This window comes from Palaemon carinicauda, chromosome 20 (assembly GCF_036898095.1).
Source record: "Palaemon carinicauda isolate YSFRI2023 chromosome 20, ASM3689809v2, whole genome shotgun sequence".
NCBI lineage: Eukaryota > Metazoa > Arthropoda > Malacostraca > Decapoda > Palaemonidae > Palaemon > Palaemon carinicauda.
The window spans coordinates 19,410,982-19,416,462 of record NC_090744.1 but is presented as its reverse complement, the minus strand read 5'-3'; positions in this window follow the sequence as shown (position 1 = coordinate 19,416,462).

Genomic DNA, 5,481 nt, shown 5'->3' with positions numbered 1-5,481 from the left:
TATAAAAAAATATAGTGCTATATCCTCTAGTAGACAAAATACCATATATGGGAGATAGTTTATTTCATATAACCTTTTCTATATTATTCTATTAACCCTAATAGCAAATTCTCTACAAGAGGGGTAAAATGGTGGACACATGACAACAACGTTAAAGTCTAGACACATCCGCACATATCTGTGATCACTAGATGTGTTAAATGAATATTTCTCACGCTTTTACGATAAAACTGTCATTACTTTTAAAAACATATTATCATAAAGAAATAGCCTAAACGGTATGAAATTGTTAATCTCCGTTCACTAGTTTTGCCAGTTTTGATAAGCATATTGACCAAATTCCATTGCTTAACGATGCATTCCTTAGTATCAATAAAAAATGTACCGAGTAGAATACATCGATTATAACCATTCAACATTCCTGCATACCTATAGTGCGGATAAATCCCATATTCTGATTGTTATAAAAAAAAAATCCCGATTTTTTTTCTTTCATTCCAACTAGCGATTTGACTTGGGGGTGACGAAACCTCTACTGGTTTTCTCATCAGGTTTAGCAGTTGTCAGACCATGGCTGGACATCCCCTTATTGATAGATTTAGAGACCTTCCGCCTACATGTTCTATTACCTTTAAGAAATCTCATCTTAATTATGGCCTAGTAGATGACCACGATTCACAGACGCTAATTTCTTCACCCAATTTTGATATTTATATTGGTATGGAAAAGCCATGAAATACCACAGAACACTCCATGGAATTGTGGTGATAGAAATATATCGAAAAATCTTATGAATTTTTTTTAAAAATGTAGAAATGCAGTTGAAACTTTAAAAAAGATAATTTACTCGTGTCTCCAATTCTCTCTGGCATGAAGAAGAAGAAGAAGGCAAAGGAAAAGACGCATTATACAGTATATATACAGTAATATATATATATATATATATATATATATATATATATATATATATATATATATATATATATATATATATATATATATATATATATATATATATATATATATATATATATATATATATATATATATATATATATACATATATAATATATATATATAATATATATATATATATATATATATATATATATATATATATATATATATATATATATATATATATATATATATATATATATATATATATATATATATATATATATATATATATATATATATATATATATATATATATATATATATATATATATTCAAATAAGCCATATATTTTGATACATTAATGTATGGATTCTCTTACCGACCTTGGGATCAGAGTCCCGGGCGAAACCTGGGGCTTCTGACCGGCCGGGAATCGAACCCTGGTTCAGGAAACTTGTAACATCAGTGACATACCACTTAGCCATCCCGAGGTCAATATGAGAATCCAGACATTGTATCAAAATATGACGCTTATTGGCATATGAAAAATAAGTCTAAATGTGCAAAATTTATCATATATATATATATATATATATATATATATATGTATCTATATATATATATATATATATATATATATATATATATATATATATATATATCTACTAGCATCCAATTATGGACTGTCTAAACGAGTCTATACTTGCAAATTTTCTTAGCTTGTCAATCCACCGTCTTCTCTTCCTTCCAATGCTTCTTTTGCAATTACTAGGGATACATTTTGCAATTCTTAACGTCAATCTGTTATCTGGCATTCTCATTATACATCATGGCCATGTCCATTTCACACACACACACTCTGTCTCTCAATATATACATATATATATATATATATATATATATATATATATATATATATATATATATATATATATATATATATATATATATATATATATATATATATATATATTATGAAGTAAGGTCATGTTGGTACCGCACCTTTTGCTTTTAAAGGCAGTTATGCCTACTAGACTTTCATTTTACTTCTTAAATTCACTGTTCTATACTATCATTGGACTTGCTCTGGGGATAGAACAGATAAAATAAAGAAATTGAACAGCTAAGTGGTAAATAGACTGGACAGAATGAAGAAATATATTTAGCTGAAAGCAATATACATGGGGATGGTATGCAAAATGGAAAACACAAAGTGATATACTCTCCTCATCATCATCATCTACGCCTATTGATACAAAGGGCTTGAGTTAGATTTTACCAGTCGTCTCTATCTTGAGCTTTTAAATCAACATTTCTCTATTCAACATCTACTTTACGCTTCATTGTCCTCAGCCATGTAGGCGTGGGTCTCCCAACTCTTCTAGTACCTTGTGGAGCCCAATTAAACGTTTTGTGAACTAATCTCTCTTGGGTACTCTCAGTCATGTTTCTTTATTTTTTCTTATTTTCACAAGGAATAATCCATAATCTAGAGGTTATCTTTTACAAGGTTACATATACAGTAGATACCATCCTGTTCACAGAGCCACTAAAATTTCCGTACTTCATATCATCATCCTTCACATTTGTTTGTGGATTTGATTTATGAAATTGGGTCAGAACACCTGGCACTGGGGCCTGAGAGAACATTCAGTGTCCATGTACACCATGCAGTTACAATATGAAGGTAAAGTCAGAAGAGACAGAGCAGCAAGACAGAAGAAAGGAAGTGGGAACGGAGGTATTGTCGAAGACTAAAAAACCAGTGCAGCTGGGGGACCAAAAGGACGTTGCAAAGACCTTAAGTTAGGCATACGGTGAACTGCTTGAGGGGCAACAACGGCACCAACTGCAACGCGGAAACATTTTTTTCTGAATGGTGTGTTATTTTACCAAATATTCCCTTCGTTGTCTCTAGATCATACGTTTTGATAACTATCTTTACATCAATATTGACATTGCACAAATTCCTTATTTTCTTTTAAACCAATTATGATCAATTTTCACTCCACCAAGGCAATAAGTTAGATTGAGGAAGGATAATCTGTAGGTTTGCTTGTTTCTTGGATAAGAGAAAAGGAACTGTGAATAAAAAATCATTTATAGATCACCAATAATTAAAAGAAAAGGATAAGTTGCCAGTGTTAAACTTTCATTAGCTTCCAGTGCAAATCAGAAAACTTGTTTTAGAACATCTGAGTCACTCTTTTACGAAGTAATCAAGTCTTCGAATTGTACTAGAGAACAACGTTTCTATGTTTGAGAATTTTTAGGCCATCAAGAATGAAGTGCTATCAGGGAAAGTTAATTAATGAGAATTTCCCTTACAGGATCACATCAACTCAATCAAATTCTGTGGCTAAAGAGGAATGTTACCCAAACATAACTTTGTTCCAGGAATAATAACATCCATATTGCTTCTTAGGCAACCTCTTCGTTGCCTACTTCTTCTTGGTGCTATAACGCACCCACTCAGACTCCTGGGGAAGAGCAATGGGCCTCTTCCCCACAACTGACTTACCTCGTCCCCTACTCTGGGTAGGGGAAGGTGGCTGAGAAGCTCCATTCTACGAGGCATCGGGAGAACATAAGCTGCCCCTACACGACGAACACAGAGGATAAGGGTAGGAAAGGGTATAGAATGAACACAATGGGTCCACGTGGGGACCGCGTAAGACACAAAAGGGGGGTAGGGGACACAAAGGGTCGCACTGGGTATGGAGTGAGCGTCGAGATGTTATCGTGACGCGACCAGAGAACTTACTGGAGATCGAGACCTGAGCAAGCATGCTCTCTGACCTGGGGTTAGCCTCAGGGCATGTATCACTCCACCTGAGGTTACCCCTCATAGAAAACGGGACTAGGGTAAACTACACAAAACTCTGGTCGGTTGGGAGGATATCCCAGATACTCCTAAGAAAGTAGTTCGAGGTAAGTACTCCGTGTTGGAACAAATCCATATTCAATGTAAACCTTGCTTTGGCAACTATCAATTAAAATTCTAAAGGAATAAACAAGTTAAAGACATTGCTAATTTAGTTGAGATAAACTACATCGCATACATCTGACGTGTCCCGCCGACGAAAAGGGGCAAGGAATTCAGTTAAGGGTAAAGTATGGAAACTTTTACTAAAATAATTTATTATCCATCACATACAACAACTGCATTTTCTTGGCTTTACGATAAATAAGTGAAGATTACCACAAATTCATATTGCACTTATTTTCTAAGTAAATTCTATAGTATTTTATAAAAGGGCAACAATCATATGAAAGATGTTATAATAGTTAAACAGTTCACATCAGGTATTATATAAAGTCTTATTGCAGTGAATTGCTTTCAAAATTGAATGGAATATGACAAATTCGAAGATAATTTGTATTTTTCCTAACCATACAAACCTTAGCTATTTACAAAGGGTTATTACTTTTAGCGTAGCTGAAATGGCGAGCCATTAGAATTTAACGAGGGTGTATTACCCCCGCGCTAGTTAGCGGGGGGGTAGGGGAGTGGTAGCTAGCTACCCCTCCTCCCCCTCACACACAGGTGAATACTCACTTTCACTTAGAGGTAGGACTTGTCTTGGGGGACAGGGCTGGCGGGCAAATATGTGTAAATAGCTAAGGTTTGTATGGTTAGGAAAAATACAAATTATCTTCGAATTTGTCATTTGTTCCGTAACCGAAATACAAACCACGCTATTTACAAAGGGTGACTTATCCCTTAGGAAGGGTGGAAAGTCCCCAGCCATACTGGCTTTGGCTTTACCCGGGGACTCAGAATCCGAGTGAGTCGCACTCGAGAAAAGGAGTCCCTGCACCTCACAAGTTCCTTGCACCGCAAGGAACCATGTGGCCTACGTAAGCTTGTGTGTGAAGGAAGAAGTGTGACCCGTCCTAGGCAGTTGACCTGGAGTTCCAGAAGGAACTCTGGGTTAGGACGTTCCCAATACCACCTCGTCAGGGTATGGGGGACGCGACAGTATTGACTCAATACTCGGAACACAAGGAAGCATGGTTTACCTGCAGAGGTTCGAGGTCAGCTATGCAGAGACCAGGATGCTGCTTCCCCGTAGAGGGGATGATGAAGAAAGAAGTAAGGGCCAGACATACTTCTTTCGTTCATGCAGACTAAAACCTGATAACAATGCCCTCAACCTTCTGCTACCTGTCCAAAAAGGAGCCTGAGGTTAGACCAGCTGTTGTGTAGCCACCACAGAGCGATAGAAAACGTATCGAGACTCCTGTGGGTCACGCCCTGCAGGAAGCGGGCTGCGAAGGTCATCAGACGCTTCCAGACTCCAGCTTGTAGCACCTGCGTCACAGAGTAGTATTACTCGAAGGCGAGGGACGTTGCGATGTATCCAACATCGTGCTGTAGGGCGACGTGACGGGGGAGGGTCTGAAGACAGGTCGAGATGAATGTCCTTGAGTCCGGGCTGAAGAGGTATACTGGTGACTCTCCCCCCATGTCCTCCTTGTGTTCCCAAATCGGCTGCAACTGAGGCCAAACTGCAGCTGTTCCCAGCGCTAACCTCTCGATTCCTGTACTGGCAAGAAAGAGAAGGTCTTGGGACATCA